Here is a 20178-nt window from a genome sequence, read left to right on the forward strand (position 1 = left end):
CAGTTACGACTTAACAAAATTGGATTGAGAACTATCAAATTATACTATATTGAATTCCATTGAAATTTTAATTTCAATTCCAATTCTTAATATCAAAGTGTCTAACAAACCTAAGAATTATAATTGGACCCTCCAATTCCAATTTCAATACTAATTTCAGGGTTAACAAACACACCCTTAAAGAACGGATAGATACCCGCCTTTTACTTTATTAAAATCATAAATATCTTTAAAGCTAAAGTTTATATGTACTGTCGTTATTATGTTATTATGTTGGTCATAGAAATTTAGTAAATGTTAATAGAAACTCTTTAAATTAATATTCGTTAAATTAATAAACTCTCTAACAAAATAAATTTGTCCGGTCCAGACTTAAATCAATGTAAGAAATTGAAAACTCAATAAAATAATGAAATAATATATTTTCGGGAGATCCCTTTATAATTTTCGGTCCCAAAAAAATTATAAATTCATAATTCAGAATTCAGAATTCAGAAACTGAAAACAATATATTACACTCTATTGAAATATGATTCAATAGTTGTCTGGTTTCCTTTAAATTCAAGTTTTTTTTGTGTGCTTGCAGGATTATTTCTCTTATACTCACACAATTCTTCACGTATTTGATTTGACATAGTTGATTTTGAAACACCTTTTAGATTATAAAAGAAGTCATCTTTGTAAGATATGGTTTGAATTTATATATTTTATGTAAAACTTGTTTAATAATACATTTACATTTATCCTTTTATTTACATTTACAGTAGTATTTCAAAGTTATTAATAGTGCTAAGTGAGTCACAATGTTCGCTGCAACGTAATTCTAAGTTCATAGACTAATTTGTTTTTTTTGTTTGATATGTATATTTACTTATTTTATAGGATATATGAATTATACGTTGATCGGTTAAAACTCTTTAAATTAATAATTATTAATTAATTAATAAATTAATAATTATTAATTAACTGATAAATAAATAGTTTTCTAAATTAATAAATTTATCCGATCCCGACATTATTAATTTAAATAGTTTGTGGTGTATTGTATGTAGTGTCGTTATTATGTCCCTATAATGTATTTTTTAGGATTGGTATATTTTACTGTGGTTACTATAATTGTTTTTTAATATTTTAATTTGTTTAAAATTAACAATTAATTTAATTACTTATTAGTGAGATCATACCAGTTAAGACTATCTTTATACTTTTAGACAAAATAGATTAATAAAATATGTTTTATCAATCCAACACTTCAATATTTCAATATTAAGCAATATTTTTACGATAAAATAGAAAATAGATTCTCTGTGCCTATTTTCTTCGTGTATCCCTCACAGGAAATATTGAAATGATTAAAAAAAATATAAATAAATAACATTTTCAACCTTCTCGGTGAAAGGGAAAAAAGAGAAAATGGGCACTGAAGTTCCACCTGCAAAATAGATTAATTTAGCATTCATTTTTAAATGAAACAATTTTAATTTAGAAAATATCGGATCAATTTTTTTCATTCCATTTTACAAGTTTTCAATATGATCATGTACAATTGAACACGTTTGAAATGGGAAATAGCGACAAAATAAAATGTTGCTGAATGTTAATAAAGATGTAGCTTGATAATTTATCTCCCGTCGCTAATCCTTATTATTCGTCGCTAAAATAATGCTTTAATAAAATTTTAAAAAGATGAAAATAAATTGTCGCTCATTATCATCGCTATTGTCAATTTTCACCCAGGTAAATTGTTAAATTTTACATAAGGTAGGTTGTTGCAATAAATCTAATATATATATATATATATATATATATATGATGTTTAATTTTTAAAGTGTCCGGAATTTCGGGTCGAGAGCGGTGATTAATTTGGATATATATGTGAGAGTAAATTGATACTTGTGTCGGATTGTGGGTTGACCCGCCCATAAACTTAAAACGATTAAAAATAAAATAAAAAATGCTATAGGTATGTTTCGAATTGCAACCTGACAAAACAAATACAATCCTTTAACTAACTAGATTAATTTAACACTTTAAAGTGTAACTTCAACACCAAATTTGATGAACTCGTGATATTTTAACAATATAAGTTCAACTTTTTAACTAACTAATATATATATATATATATATATAATGATGCTTAATTTTTAAAGTGTCTAGATTGCCAAATCGAGAACTGTAGTTAATTTGAATATATATGTGAGAGTAAATAGATACTTGGGTCGGATTGTGGGTTGACCCGTCCATAAACTTAAAACAGTTTAAAATAAAATTAAAAGTTATATGTATGTTTCGAATTTGCAATCTAACAAAAACAAGTACACACATTTAACCAAGTATAATTGGGATGTGGTTTGCCGAGGGATAATAGGTCGATATCAATTGAAAGCGGTTAAAAAAATATTCATATAATATTTGATTGAATAAAGTGTGATATTACGATGTTAAATATTAATAAATATGAATTAAATATTTGATTGACCAAATTAAAAGTGTAAAGTCATGAGATGAGATGAAGTTTATTCAAAAAATATATGTGATAAGATGTATGAGAAGATATGTTGTTTTACCGAAGTGAATAAAACGTAGAATGAGAACGTTTTATTTTTTATTTTAATATATTATTCGTGATTTATTCAAAATATTTAACATTGAATAAATATTATTATTTTTTTAATAATTTAATTTATTTATATTTTTATCCGTTTGAATCTCACGGAAATCTTTCAGGTGTATATATATAATCTTAACCTCAAATCAACTATTCTCACACCAAATCTTACCACCCATTTTTCAAATATATGAGTATGCATGTTTGTTAATTTGCGAGTTAATTCATTCATAAATTTGAAAAATGTAATATAAAAAAAAAAAAAACTTGATAGATCTAAAGTCTAAACTTAAAAGTAAAATTAAATAGTTATAATTAACTAATAAGTATTTTATTTGTTTTATAAAAATTGATATGTTTGAGAGATTTATATTTTTAAATGAATTTAGAGTTTAACTATTTGTAGACATGAGCATATAAATTTTTTTATACTATTAATTAATAATTTTTTTATTTTATTTTTCTAAAATTCGAATGTTTGAAAGATCGTAATTATGAAAAGGAACATAAGAGTTGATTGACATTTTATCTTTTATTTCATGTCTAATCGCGCCCCAATTTTCCTAATATTACTTTTTTATTGTCATATTAATTTCGCATTTTAATCTTGAAACTCATGTATATTATTATAATAATTTATAATACTAATTTTGTAACTTGAGTTTGTACATAAATAAGTTCAAATTAGTCGGGTTTCTTTTTTCAAACACTTTAAACGGTCTTAAATACTTGTTTTTATCTAATCACGACAATTTTAGCATCATTAACTCATTATCATTGTGTTATTAGAAACGAGTCAAATATTAATATTTTTGTAAGATTGCATATTCTTAGTTTCATATAATAGATCAAACATAAATATCACCTAAATTTTTTATTTCTAAAGTATTTTATAAATATTTACATAATCAGTCCTTTTGTTTAGCTAAAAAAAATGTACATAAATAGCCTCATTGTACTTGTAGATTATCAATGGAACAAACTCTGCGTTTTGTATTTTTATTAGTTATGGTTCTCATGACTACAGGTGAAGATTATATTGTATTATTAAAATTAGTAATATTGTAACTGGTCATTAATTAATGGTTGAATGTTGATAGCTCATTCTAAAAAAATATATTTATTACCTATTAAACATTTATGTATTCAAAAATAATTTAAATTGGGTATAATATTCTGCATTTTATTCAGTTCTCCCCTAGATGGATTTTTATTTTGGACATAAATTAATTTCAAGCCCTTAAATGTTTTTTTACATTAGGTTAATGATTGAAGTCCCATCATTTAAATTTTTACTAATCACTAGCAGAGATAGATCCATAAATTCGAGTTGAGATGGACTTAAAATATAAAAAGAAAATAATTAATTATAAAAAAAACGAGTAAATAAACTTATGCTTTGCCAAATTTTCTATAAATTAGAAAAGTAAATATTGAATTAAATAAAAAAACAAAAAATTAGGAGGTATGTCAACTCCTAACATATATCCGCTACTAATCCATGCAGAAATAATAGGTTTAGAGGTAATTGACATTGGGAATGGCCAATTGGAATGTAGATCGAAGAGCAACACTTTTAAAGGAAATTGCTATATAAGAAAAAAATGTACTTCCGCTTGCAAAATGGAGTTGTTTAGTGGAGGAAAATGCAGACGACGAAGGGCAAGTTTCCTCCGCCGGGACTGTGTTTGCTTCAAATATTGTGATGGTTCTCGTTGAACAAACTCTTCGACTTTTCGTCGTTTATCTTATTCAAATAATTAAGATGAGAAAATAAATATTGTATGGTTTGTTTTTTAATTTTCTTTTCTTTTTTATCAATCTTAATTTTATGATGTATTTGAGTTTATTAAAGTCCTTATTTGAAAAAAATGATAAGAATTCATTATATATTTACAATGAGTGAAACATACTCCTTCAGTGTTAAGATTCTTATTTATGAAATTAAAATTTTTTAACTTCATTTTTTTTTAGAATGTTCTGATTTAAAGATAAATTGTATAAAAATATTAATATTTGATAATGATAATCATATTATCACTCTCTTGAGTTGAATTTGAAAGACACGATAACAATTAACTAGGATTCTCGTGCAAAGTAGACTGACAAAAATTTTTTTTTTTTAAAAATGGACAAAAAATTTCAAATAATGTTATGATGTGTATTTAATGCGTCAAATAATTAATAAATTACAAATAATAAAAAATTTAATCACAAAATATTAGTTATTTTATCAATAATTTCTCAACTACTAAATAAAAATAACAAAATTGTTAAAGCTGAACATTAAAAATAACAATAAACAAATTTACATGAAAATTGAATGAACAATTTAGTGTATTGCAATAAAAATAGAGTATTGAGTAAATTAAAATTGTTTTAAAATTTATGAATGTCATAAAGACACTTAGACACAAAAAATGTTAGAAACTTATTCAATAATGGTTTAAAATTGAAATACAACATTGATGATACAAGTGCTTATGTTGCTCGAACGTTGTATAAAATATAAAACATTAATAATCAATAATATCTCAACTGAAAAAGATACCAATTAAAAATAATTATTGTGCCACATTGATTTCACATTTATTTTGAAGGTATAATGATCATGAATGAAATTTTCATTATTTACAAGCCAGATCCTTATATATTGAATTAGTAACTCCATATAATTATCAAATAATCTAATTTGTATCAAATTTTCTATTTTTTTAAATAAAATTTTAGCATAAGTATTAACCTTAATCCATGGTATTTATATGGGGAGATAATCTAGCTAGATGGACTCTTTCTGGTACTACAAGACAAAAAAATTTCAAAATATTAAAATTGAGAGATTTTTTTTAAGTACGACAAAAATTAGGAATGATTAAAGTTAATAATTTAGATAAATATATGGGTACAAGCATTTTTTTAGTATTAAAATTATTAAAATTATTATATATATATATATATAAACTATAAATTATAATAAATATTTGTTATTTTAATTTATAATGTTGCTATATATATATATATATATATATATATATATATTTTTTTTTAAAAATATAAATTAAAAAATATATTTAACTAAATATATATGTTTTTAAAATGATCATTTTTTTATTTATTATTATAAAATTATAAATTAAGACATTATATACTTGAAATAATATTTTAGAACTACGAAAATTTAAAAAGAAAAATATCATTATATATTTAATGTATTATTAATTACAAAGACTGAAATAAAATAAATAAATAAATAAATGTTTGTTAAAAATAAAAATAAAAACTGTAAAACAAATTAATAAAAAAATTAAAATAAAAAAGATTAAAAATATATTTAACTAAATAAGTTAAGTTTTAAATTTATTGATAAATGTATTTGTGACTTATTTATTATTATAAAATAACAAATTAAGATACTTGAAAGAATTATTTTTTATTATTATATATATTTTTATTTAATTATATATATATATATTAAATATTTTTTAATAATTTATTATTTAAAATATTTTTTTATTAGCACTTATTTTTTATTTAATTATTATATTAATTAACTATTTTTTTAATATTTATCTAATAATTTATTATTATAAAAAAATAAATTAGAAATTGTATATATGTATACCACATATTTTTTTAAAATTATTTATATATGCATATATATTAATTTTAAATATTTTAATATTTGTCCAATTATCTATTATTTTAATTTATTTATTTTTAAACAATTTATTATATTCAATTTATTTATTTTCCTATTTTTTTTTAAAATGTCCAACACTTATTAAATAATTAAAATTATTATAAAAATAAAAATATAAAAAAATAAATGAATTAATTATATAATTTTTTAATATTTTATTTTTTAAATAAGTATATAATTATAAAGAATATTAGACCCAAATAAAATTTTAATTTGATTGATAATTTAATCCAAAATTAAATATTTAATGAATTATTTTTCGAAACAATTTTTTTTCATCATATAATAGAGGTTTTCAATTCTTATGATTGGTTTGCATGTGCGCATTATATATTGATTTTTCCTAATAACCGACTATATCTTTCCTTTATTTTTTTTCAAACTTTATATATTTATGAATTTAAAAATATAAATAAATATTAAATTTTGATTAATTTAATTTTACCAATTAAAACCAATTCAAAGACTTTGAATAATATTATTTTTATTTAAATTATTTATATATAAATAATATTTTATTTATATTTTTATTCGTGCAAATGTACAACTTTATGCTAATTAAATTAATTGGATTAAAGAATCAGTTAACCAACTTATCATAACAACTTGTTATAAAATAATAGGAAGAATTATCAACTAAAAAATTAATTTAAAGAAGTTGAGAAAATCTTTTTTAAATTATTAGTCTCCATATTTATTAAATTAATTTTAAAATAACTTTTTAATTTTAGTTAAAATATATATTATTTCTCTCCATACGTATAATATACACCAATATCTTAACTTTTTTTAATTTAATATAATTATATACTAGATTTTAAAAATATTTTTACTTGAGTCTTAGTTAAAATTTCTAAATAATTTAATAAAAAATAAATTTATATATTCTTTTCATATTTATTATTTATACAATTAATTTCTTTTATTCATTATATATTTTATATATTATTCATTAACAATGATTAAATATATATATAATTTTAAATTAAATTTAACAATCACGTGTGTTCTAGTGGTTAAATGTTTATATTTCATATTTGAGACTAGAGTTTGAGTCTCAATTGATGCGAATTTATAAATATTAAAATGAAAGTGATGTGCATGTGAGTGTGAATTGCAAATTTGAAGGATGATTATTCATAGGAAAGTGAATGCATATTTGATGTGATGACATATGTGAGTCCTTACTTAAATATTCGTATGAATTTGTGGTCGATGGAAAGGCCAAAAATAATGATAAGATGACATATGTGAGTCATTACGTAAATGCGTGTGTGAATTTTTGATTGATGGAGAATGTCAAAAGTAAGAGTAAGATAACATATGTGAGTCACTACACAAATGCGGGTGTGGGTGTGAGCTTGTGGTTGATTGGAGTATTTGTACAAATTACTCAAAGAGATGTCTATAATGAGAGATTAGTAAGTCGAAATTTATTTTGATGGAATATTAGTTGTTTTTAAATTAAAATTTTAAATATATTTTATTTAGTGTTAGTCACGAAATTAGTAATATGAGAGGTCGATTGGGGAATGACAAAAATAATGGTAAGATTGATACAAAATGATCGAAGTGAAGCCTAGTAAGAGATCCATTAGAGAATATTTAAAGTGAGGTTACAATATTAGTAAGTTAGAAATTTATTTTTGTAAAATATTAGTTATTTTTAAATTAAAAATTGAACTATATTTTAATTTAACCATTATCAATATTGATAATATATAATAGTATGGGTTACTTATAATTTGAGGGATGGGAGAATTATGGTTCGAATTAAGAGCGTGAATGTTAGTCACGAAATTAATAACACGAGAGGTCGATTGGGGAAGGAAAAAAATAAGGATAAGATCAGTACAAAATGCTCAATGTGAAGTCTAATGAGAGATAATTAGAGATTGTTTAAACTTTAAAGTGAGGTCACAAATAAGTCGAAGTTTATTTTAATGAATTATTAGTTTTTTAAATTAAAATTTTAATTATATTTTGTTTATCCATATTATTACTATTATGTTTTTATAAAATGATAAAATATTTTATAATAAAAAATTATTAAATAACTAATTTATTAAAGAACTCGGATATTAGTAATGAGTGAGGGTAAAAATGTCACTACAAAATGATTGAAGTGAAACAATGTGTAATACGAGGTTAATTGAGAAATATTTGAAGTGATGTCACAAGATTAGTAAATCTTGAATTTATTTTGGATGGATAAAAAATGATTAATATCATTTTCGAAAATCGAATGAATATTAGTTTTTTACAAATACTTTCTAAAGCTTTTAATTTTTTTATTTAACCATTGTTAATATATTTTTCCTAACATGATAATATATTTATAATAAAAATTTAATAAGTAAAATAATATTTTAAATAACTCAAAAATTGGTAATAAAATAAGGTAAGAGTCCATAAAGTGAGGTAAAGAAATTAATAAAGAATATTATTATGTAAGTTATTATGGTTTAAATAACTCAAATTTAGCCCTTTATAAAATTAGAAATATCACTTAAGGTATTTTCACTTTATATTCATAACAAATATATCCATAAACCATATACTCAATTTCACATTATTTTAATTTATATTAAAGATGACATTTACACCATTATTTATTATATGAGGAGTGATAGAGTGAGGGAATTTAGTGAGGGAATTTGGTGAGGGAATGACGTGGCATCACCTTCATTGGTTGGAAAATGTATAAGTGGGAGGAAAGAGAGAAAAGAGAGAAATTATTTGATTTTTTCAGCGAATAAGATTATGACACGTCATTCCCTCACCAAATTCCCTCACCTAATCATTTCTCTTATTATAGAGGAGTGATAGAGTGAGGGAATTTAGTGAGGGAATTTGGTGAGGGAATGACGTGGCATCACCTTTATTTTATTGGTTGGAAAATGTATAAGTGGGAGGAAAGAGAGAAAAGAGAGAAATTATTTGATTTTTTCAGCGAATAAGATTATGACATGTATATTAGTGACTCCATTAATTAAAACAATAATATCGATAAAAATATAAAAGTTATTAATCATGTTATTCGAAGAATTATTTAAATAATTCGAAATATTATGTATCACTTTGACTATATAACGAAAGAGTAGAATCTTTAATTACAATTTATTACAACCCACCTACATTTTGTAAATTTTAATAATATAGCATAGTAAGGGTGAAATCTATAAATAGCGACACTATTTATCGATAATTTTTCTTTTTCATTGATTTTAAATTTCATCAAAACATTAATTCAGCATCGAATAATAAAGATTAGCGATAGAAACTATAGCGACAAGATTCTGAAGTGGTTGACCTTCAACGACGGTAATTTTGAGAAAGAACAAAAATTTTTTCGCTATTGAACCCTTTCAAATTGTTGCAATTGTTTACCTACATGGTCGATCCTAGGTAAGACAACCATCTAGATCAAATATTAGGGTCCTAAAATATTTTATAAAAAAAAATACCTTAGCAAGATTTGAATTATATAAAACACCTTATAAATTATTGTACCATTTAACTCACTAAATTAAATTATTTATGATAAATATAATACATAATTATTAATTTTTACAATAGAATATAAAAAAATAACACGTTAAATAAAAACAGAACAATTTTCCGTTTGTTGGCATTGGTCCAAACTTCCGGTGGCCCTTTTTACATAGTTGATCATATTGATATTAATTTGTAAAATGGGACAAATAACATTGATCTGATATTTTCAAAATTAAGAAGGTTTGATTTATTTATTTATATATATATATATATCTTAAATTTAAAGTGCTTAAATTATCAAATTGTTGCACGTGGTTAATTTAAATATTTAATATAAGACAAAATGAATAATTGAGTTGAATTTTTATCAAAATTAAGCTCGATAAGTTAATGGGTACGAGTATAAGTACCAAAGTCTTTTAATTAATTATTATTTTTTATTTAATAAAAAGAAAAATATATATTAAAAATAATGAATGCATCATTAATTATTAAGTTTAAAAAGGAAGAAGCAATTTATCTTTTTAACTCTATTATATATATATAATTATAATTTTATTAAATAGTTTATAATATTTTATGATATATAAAAATATATATTATATATATAAGTGCCTATTTAAATAAATAAAATTTATTATGTCACTTTATATATATATATATATTATATAACAATCTATTTAAATGAATAAAAAACTATTAATCATCACCTTTTTTTATAATATACATAATAAATAAAATTTATTAATAATTCAAAATTTATTAAAAACAATTTTAAAAATCATTAATAATATAATAATAATTCATTCATATATATATAATCAACTTTAGTGAAAAAAATAATAAATTTTAAAAATGAGAGTATAATTTAAATATATTAAAATAATATGTATTTATTAAATAGTTTAAAAATATAAATATTATATATATAAATAAAAATACCTTTCATGGTTTTATATAAAGTATACCAAATTATAAATATAAATCAACAATATTAAGTTGTTTAGTAGTTGAAATGTTAATGCTACATAAGATAATAGTTCAAATTCTGCTAAGAACAATTTTTAAACTATTAAAAAAACATTGAGGGTTAATATGTGAAGAAATAAGAACGTTGGTTTATCGAAGTGAGGAGATGGTTGGATGCGAAATGATATTGATGGTTAAAATGTGCAATAGAATTTGTGGGTGGGTAAATGACATTCACGATATGAAAGGATATGGTTTAGATTTTGTTGATAAAATGTAAGGTCACGAGATTAAATGTGGATAAATGTGCAATAGATGGCTCTGGTCAGTCGAAGTGAGGATAAGTAAGTCGTGTCGTTTATTGTAACATATGTGAGGAGATAGATTTGTTTGAACGACATGAGAGTAAAGTCTCGAGATGAGAGCTAGATGAGATTGGTGAGATAAAAATGAGGGAATGATATGTGGTTGGTTAATCGAAGTAAGTAAGGTCGCACAATGAGAGATTGATTAGGGATTAATGAGTCAAAATGAGGGTAAAATGATTAACAATCTTGGATTTTGATTTGGCTTAAATGTGTAATGAAATGTATTTGAGGTGGAATGAGCATTGATGGGCTAAAGTGAGGGTAAAAAAAAGATTCGTAATATTTGAGATTTTTTATTTGACCAAAGTGAAAGTGTAAGGTCACGAGATGAGAGGTTCATTGAGAAAGAATATGTGAGAAGATGAGTTGTTTTAATAAATTAAATAAAACGTGGAATAAGAATATTCTATTTTTTATTATAATATAATATTTATAATTTATTAAAAATTGTTAAACAACTGATACATATTTTAAAATTTTTATTATATTAAATTTATTTTTTTTATATTTGTATCCGTGTAATGCAGGAGAATCTCAAGTATATATTAGTATTTTAATATGTAAAATTTTAATATTTATTTGAAAATAAAAAACGCTCCTATTAAAAGACAAATGGACTCAAACGAATAGTATTATAATTTCAGCAAAAAAATATCTAAAGGAAAATTATCTCATATAATATTTAATAATAAAATAAATTATATTTATAGAAAATAAATATAGTTACCCTCGCTATTATGTGCCTATAAATATAGTTATTTTTATTAGGTAATAATTTTATTTGACTGCGGTGTCTAAGTTATACTATTATAGTTTTTTTTTTGTAATTTGATTTAAAAACTGTTTTATTAATATTTTGATATTTGTAAAATTATCAATTGATTTAATTTCTTAGTTATATCATATTAGTTAATCGCTTGTCTTTAAATTGAAAGAAAGAAGGTATATTATTGACATATGTTTCTTAAAATTATACTAATTTCATTAATTAAATAAAAATATATTTATATAATTTCATTAATTAAATAAAAATATATTTAGATAAATGAAATTTACCTCAAATTCAAATGTGAAATAATGGTGAAATTTAATTCAAATAAAATTCTCACAAAATTCAAATCTGAATTATTTTTAAAATTTAATCTAAATAAAATTTACACCAAATTTAAATGTGAATTAAAGTGAAATTAATTCAAATGAAATTTGAATCAAATTTAAATGTAAATTATGGTGAAATTTAATCAAAATATTTTTTTTAAATTATTACATTAACCTTAATGTCTTGTATGAGGCAATTAACAAATGATGTTAATTACTATTGTAACTACAAAATACATATTGCTGGGTGTAATTTGCAAGGATGAATGATGGATTAGTGACCGTTAGATTAAAAATTGATTATAAGTTTAATTTTCAATTATAAATATCCCTTTACTTTGTATTCCTCTTGACATATCATTTTACCTTTTCTTACTCTAAAATTCCAAAAGTCCTCTTCTTATTTTGTGAGTAATCTTCGAGTTCTTTGCTCGACATTTTTTTGTTAAAGCCCAGTGATAGTTCAGGTACACTAGTCAAGTTTGATGCGTAGTGATTTCAGTGCAGAATTATTACTAGATTCGTTGTACCCTAGAAAACATTTATCTGCGATAAGTTCCAACACAAATGGGAGACTATGCAACTATTTTAAGAGAAATGTGTTAAGCATATGTCTAAAATAAACATCTTAAATATAATTTGATGATTTTGTTCTTTGTATATATTTAATTTAATTTTATTTATCTGTAACATCATATGTATATATAACCAAAAAAAAAAAAAAAAAAAGAATTTTTTTTTGTTAATCCAACTTTTCTGGACAAAACCAAATTATAATTCTTCTTAAATAACAAGTTTATCGCTTATTATTTCTAAAAATTCAAATTTTGATAGATTTAAGTAAACAAATATGACAGAAGAATAAAACCCAAATTTTGTATCTTTTATTAAAGATAGTAATCCATTTTTTTTCTTTTAACAAAATTCATTTCATAAAAATAGTTATATTATAAAAACTTAAAACCAATAAAAAAAATTAAAAAGAATTATGAGAAGATTGTTAATGAAACAACATTCTCTCATAATTGGATATTTATCATACCCCAGTGATACACCTTGATTAACAATTATTTGATATCTGATCACGGATAATTTTCATATATTAGCTTCTTATCATTATTTAATGACGTATTTTAATTAATGCACACCTATATCATTACAATAACTTATATTTAATTACATTTTATAACAAATGGTCTGGACAACCAGTTTTGTATTTAATTGCTTCAATTTTTGTATCGTTCATTACATATCGTTTCTTTATATAATGTGAGTATAATATTAACAATATTTTAACATTTTAATACAATAGATCAAACATAAGAATCATCTAAATATTTTATTTCTAAAGTATTTTATAAATATTTACATAATCAGTCCTTTTATTTAGCTAAAAAATGTATATAAAAGCTACAATTCTTTCATTTTCTTTCTCCTCATCTTTACTCTCAATGGAACAATGTTTGCGTTGCTTATTTGTATTGTTAGTAGTCATGGTTCTCATGCCTATAGGTGAATATTCTATTTTATCTATTAAAACATTATGTATTCAAATTTTTGTAAAATACTATAGTTTCTTAAAATAAATAGTGTATATCCTGTATTTTCAATTCTCTCCAAAGTGGATTTTTATTTTGGAATGTTTCTTACATTAAGTTCAAACCCGTAAATGTTTTTTTACATTAAGTTGAAGTCCCGTAAATTTAATTTTTGACTCGGTCTCCCGTTGCATGTATATATGTAGATATAATGGGTTCAAAGATGGGTGAAAAATGCATGTGGTCATATAGAATGAAGAGTCGCACCTATAGAGGAAGTTGCACTTTTCGAAACAAAAATTGTGCGGCCGCTTGCAAATCGGAGGGTTATGGCGGAGGAAAATGCAATCATAATGTTGCAAGTTTTTTCAGAAAGAACTGTATTTGTTACAAATCTTGTGATGGTTTACGTTGAACAAGTTCATTTTCTTTTTAACCATGTATGCCTTTTCTTCATTTATCTTATTCAAATAATTAAGAGAAGAAAATAACAAATTATTATTTAATTTCCCTTTCTTTTTTATCAATCTTAATTTTATGATGTATTTGAGTTTAATCAGTCCTTATTTAAAATATAATAAGAGTTCATCATATTTATAACTAGGGAACCTACTACTTCAAATTAATATTCTTATTTAAGAAATTAAATTTTTTTCTTCAATTTGTATTATAATGTTCTGATTTAAAGATTAGTTAGATAAAAGAAATAATAATATTCGATAATCGTATAACTCTCTTGAGTTGGAACGGAATGATTATAATAATTATTATTATTAGCAGAATTCCGCGTAATGCAAATATAAAAAAAATAATTTCCTCAAAATAACAAAAATTTTATAGCTGAAAGTTAAAAATAACAATAAGCAAATTGAATGAACAGTTTAGTCTATTGCAATAAAAATATAGTATTAAGTGCATTAAAAATGTAAGTCTATGAAAGTTGTACCAACTCATGTTGTTAATGCCATATTGACAATTGACAAAATGTTAGATATTTAGGCTTAAAATCAAATCGTCACTATCAACTCATACTCTCTTTTATGGTAAAAGAAGTTATGGAGGACATAAGTATTTGAAAAATGATAGGAATTTTTTATAATATTTTATTGGCGTGTCGATTTAAATGAAATGATGTTATGAAATATATTTTAATTATATATATTAACAAATTTAATAATATTTGTTCGCTCAGCTTCACTTCAGCTCTAAGTATTTCTAAACAAGGCCTAAACAAAATATATTCTACAAAAATACTTCACAATAATTTTAAGTTTGAAATAATATCTCATTATCATATAACTCTCTAGAATTAGAATGAGAATGATAAAGATAAAGTTTCTTAATATCAACCTTATTTTCTTTTACATGGGAAGGGTGTCACTATAATTTGAAGTCTTCTATTTAAGATTATTGGTATTCAATGGGTTATACTGGGAACTGTACCAGGGAAAATGGATTGAAGCGGCTAGATTTGCAGGGTTGAAACAATGAGACTATATCCATATTATTTTATGATGGATAATTTGGTTGGAGAAAATTGTAGAACATTTGACAATCTCAAATGACCGTTGCAGATACTTCACAATGTTATCATTTTTACATTATATGAGATTTGATCTGGCAATTCGACATATTCGGTTGGAGAGTTCATTGCCTGTTTGGAAAATCTCCGCACATATTAATTTTTTAATTTTTGATTATTTTATTTTCTCAAAAGATATGTTTTTATTAATATGATTAAATTAACTATCTATTTTAAAATTAAAATCATGTAAAAAAAATATTTTCTATCTTACATTTTCCTTACTTATTATATAGGACAATTCTCACAAATGTAAAAGTACATATTCAACTCTATAATATATATATACTTTTTAATGCACTTGTTTATGTTGTATATAAGAAGAAAAAATGTACAAAACTAACTTAGCATTTGTTGTTTCACTAATTAAACATACACAAAAATAGTTTAGGGAAATAAAATGAAGCAAGATAGAGCATACAAAAATCACATTATTTCATTTAGAAAAGGAAATCAAAATTATGTAAATAGCAAGATAGAGCATACAAAAATCACATTATTCTTTCGTCATATAGATTTTTTTTTATCTATATATCTTAATTAATTTATTTTTTATTTTCTCTCTATATATATACACGATATTTTCTTTCATCATTAATTTTATTATATATATATATATATATATATATATATATATATATATATATATATACTTTTTCATTACTAATTTTATATAAATATATGTTTTTTCACTAATCAGAAATATATATTGTCTCGTAAATAATTTTTATATTTATAAATAAAATATTAATTTTTTTTATATATATAATAACATAACATAATTAAAAACAAATAAATCTGTAAACATAAGATGAATAATAATAACTAATTTCTCATTCTTAATTAATATTTTTAAATTTTTTCTATTTTCAAATATACTATATATACTTCTAATTTATATTAATTTTATTTTCTCTCCCATCTTATATATGTATTATATATTATATATTATTTAATCCTACAATATATTAGATTTAAATATTTTAAAATATTTGACATATATATATATAATAATAATACAATCTTAAATTTCATGCACTAAAATTTTATTTTTCTCTCTAAACAAAAATATTTTTTTCTCGATAATTTAATTGTTATTTTTATTTATATAAAAAACACATATAATTCGCCTACAATATATGTAGGTAAATGATGTATATTTCATGTTTGAGACTAGGGTTCTAATATCAACTAATGCAAATTTAAGGGAAGGTATGATGATGGAGAAATAATACAATTTCAAATTTCATGCACCAAAGTTTTATTTTTCTCTCTAAATAAAAATATTTTTTCTTGATAATTTAATTATTATTTTTTTTATATATAAAAACATATCTAATTCAGTTAGTCAAAAACTTACCTACAATATATATACATGTACTTAATTTTAAATTAAAACAAATAATAAGTGGTCTAGCAGCTAAAATATTCATATTTCATGTTTGAGACTAGGGTTTGAATCCCACCTAATGCAAATTTAACCGAAAGTATGATGGATGGGGGAATGAAAGGCCTAAGTCTTTGAGAGTTGTACTATAAAGACATACATGACAATGACCATGGTAGTTGCGAATTTGAGGAATGAAAGATCTAAGTCTAAACCTAAGTCGATTGGAATTGGTAATTAGTTTACTAATGAAGAAGAGGACGAAAATATTGGAATTTATGGTTAGTTTACCGAGGGGCAAGAGGTCGATTCCGGTCGGTGGTTTGTTTGCCGATAAATAAAAGATGCGTTTGAAAATGTGATTGAGATTGGTGGTTGGTTGTTGGTTTGCCTAGAGATAAGAGGCATATAAAAGTGTGATGTCATGAGATGGAAATGTTCATTGGGATTTGTGGTTGGTTTGACGAGAGATAAAAGACGTGTAAAAGTAACAATGTCATAATATTATAGGTCAATTGTGATTGGTAGTTGATTTGTCGATTAATTAGAAGCATGTGAAAGTGTGAGGTCACGAGATTAGTGGTTGGTTGGCAAGGGATAAGAGACGTATGAAAGTGAGTGAGGTCACAATATTAATAATGAGTATCCATTGAGAAAAAGAATAATGGTGGTTAAATGTGTGATTGAGATAGACCGAAGTGTACAAGTGAGTTCACAAGATGAGAGGTCAATATGATTGGTGGTTGGTTTGTTGAAGTGAGGGTAAAGAGGTCGTAGTAATGATATAAGATGATTGAGGTGCAAAATAATCGAAGTAAGGTCGCGAGATTAGTAGTGAGATGTTCATTAGAGAACAACAAATATTTGTCGTTAAATTTATGAATAAATTTGTTGGTTTACCGAAGAAGTGAGAGTAAAAAGGTTAGTGATATGATAATGGTTGGTTGAGCAAAGTGTAAAAGTGATTTCACGAGATGAGAGGTCAATATGATTGGTGGTTAGTTTGCTGAAGTGAAGATAAAGATTACGTGGTAATGATATGAGATGCGGTTGATGTACAAAATACTCAAAGTAAGGTCACGAGATTAGTAGTGAGATGGTCATTGGAGAACAAAAAATATTTTTCGTTAAATATATGAATGGATTTGTTGGTTTACCAAAGAAGTAAGGGTAAAAAGGTTAATGATATGATGAGATATTCGGTTTGCCAAAAATGATGGTAAATAATGTTTGTATTGTTGCGATGGTTGAGTGCAAAAGTGAGATCACGATATTAGTAATATGAGAGATTTATTGTTTAAGAAAAGATATTATTGGTTAACTGATAAATGAGAATAAAAAGTCGAAAAGGAAGATATCGACGCTAATGAGAAAAAGGATAAATAAATATTTTATTATCAAATTTGTTATCACTTTTATAAATAACAAAAAGACCGATGAATGAGAAAGGAATACGATCACTAAGCTGTCACAACCATTGAAGCACCATCATGTTCAGACCATAAATATTGACGACGAAGAGGATAATGAAGACGATGAAAATGATGACAACCACAAATAGGTAATTATTGTTTATTTCAACTTTATAAATGTGATTTTTATTTATTCTTGCAGCGTAAGAGCATTGTGCTAGTTATAAAAAATGACACAAAAATAAGAATCACATTTTTTATTTTTTTTATTTAAAAGATAATTCGTTTAAATTTTTTTTAATAAAGATCATTTCATGAAAACAAATTAAAAAAATGTTAAATACAATAAAATTTTGAGAAGTAATAAAGAAACATTTTCTCTTATCATTGGGCATTTATCATACTCGAGTCACACACCTTGTCGATCATTTAATCATTATTTGATGTTCGATTGCGATAATTTTTTTTTGTATGTTAGGTACTTACCATTAATATAATGACGTATTTTAAATTTGCAACGTACATATATTATTAAATGAGTATAAAATTAATACGCATATTAGTATGAATTTTTTAATTTTTATTTTAAAATAATTTAAACTTTTCTGGACAACTTGTTTGGTATTTAATCGCTTCAATTTTCACGTTGTTCATTACAAATTGTTTAGTTAGGTAAAATGAGTATAAAATTAAACTTTTTTTTTTATCATTTATAACATTGTAATATAATAGATCGAACATGAGGATCATCTAAATATTTTATTTCTAAAGTATTTATAGATATTTACATAATCAATTATTCTTTTTGTTTAGCTAAAAAAATGTATATAAATAGTTGAAGATGGAGCATATGTAGACATAATTCTTTTATTTTCTTTCTCCTCGTCTTTTCTCAATGGAACAAGGTTTGCGATTAAGCTTATTTGTTTCGTTAGTAGTCATGGTTCTCTTACCTATAGGTGAATATTATTTTTTATTAGGAAATTAAGTAATGTTGTAATTGGTCATTGATATTTGGAAGAACGTGTGTTTAAGCCCATCCTACCCAAAATCTGATATGATCAAACTTTTTTTAAAATAGTATACTTATTTTAAGTGAAATTGTGCATGACTAAATTATCATTTGAGGTTGAACTTTAAATTTTGTCATATAGGATCAAATTATTAAAATTTCAGTTATTTGAGTCTTCTTTCAAATTAATAAAATATCCTTCATATTATTTTAACGTTTTTATCTAATTAATTTATCACGTTTTTAAATAAAATAATATTTAGATATGTTTGGACTTATTTTATAAAAATTAAATATTAATTTTGATTACGCATTTTAATTTGTCAAAATTGGTTTTGAGTGACTTAAAAATGTTAAATAAAGAAAGATTTAAGAAAATTTGAAGTGCGATAATTTTTTATTTATTTTCCAAAAACTTTGTAACGACATAACTTGAATGTTTACCGTTGATTAATTTGGACGTATTTATATTATAAATTGAGTATTTGTTTTGAGATATACGCATTCAAAATTGTTGAATGCGGTTTGAATATTTAAAACATGTGTAATTTGTGAAAATAATTGAAAAAATAGATAATTGCTATTTTAATTATACAAATGTGGTAAATTAATTAAAAAAAAATACTATGTTAAATTAAGAAAGGAATACATTCGTATGTGAAAAACTTTAAATGACTAAAATTGTGATAGTTGGAACTAGGGGTTCAATATTTTGTTTGAACCTAATATCCAACTGAATTCGATAAAAAACCAAACTCGGATTTTATTTTTGATTTTCGGATCGAATTTTAAACTTATTCGAATTCAAATACAGTTTTCAATTTGATTTTCGAGTTGGGATTTGAACTCGCAAATTAAATCGAAAACTGAATTAATTTATTTATTATAATTATATAGTTATATATTAAATTTGACAATAAAATTAAAAAATAAATTGAATTCTGTTCGAATTTGAACCGAAAATCAAATTCGAATTAAGATCGGATTTTGAAATTGCTAAAAAAAT

Source organism: Impatiens glandulifera, chromosome 6, assembly GCF_907164915.1.
Source record: "Impatiens glandulifera chromosome 6, dImpGla2.1, whole genome shotgun sequence".
Taxonomy (NCBI): Eukaryota; Viridiplantae; Streptophyta; class Magnoliopsida; order Ericales; family Balsaminaceae; genus Impatiens; species Impatiens glandulifera.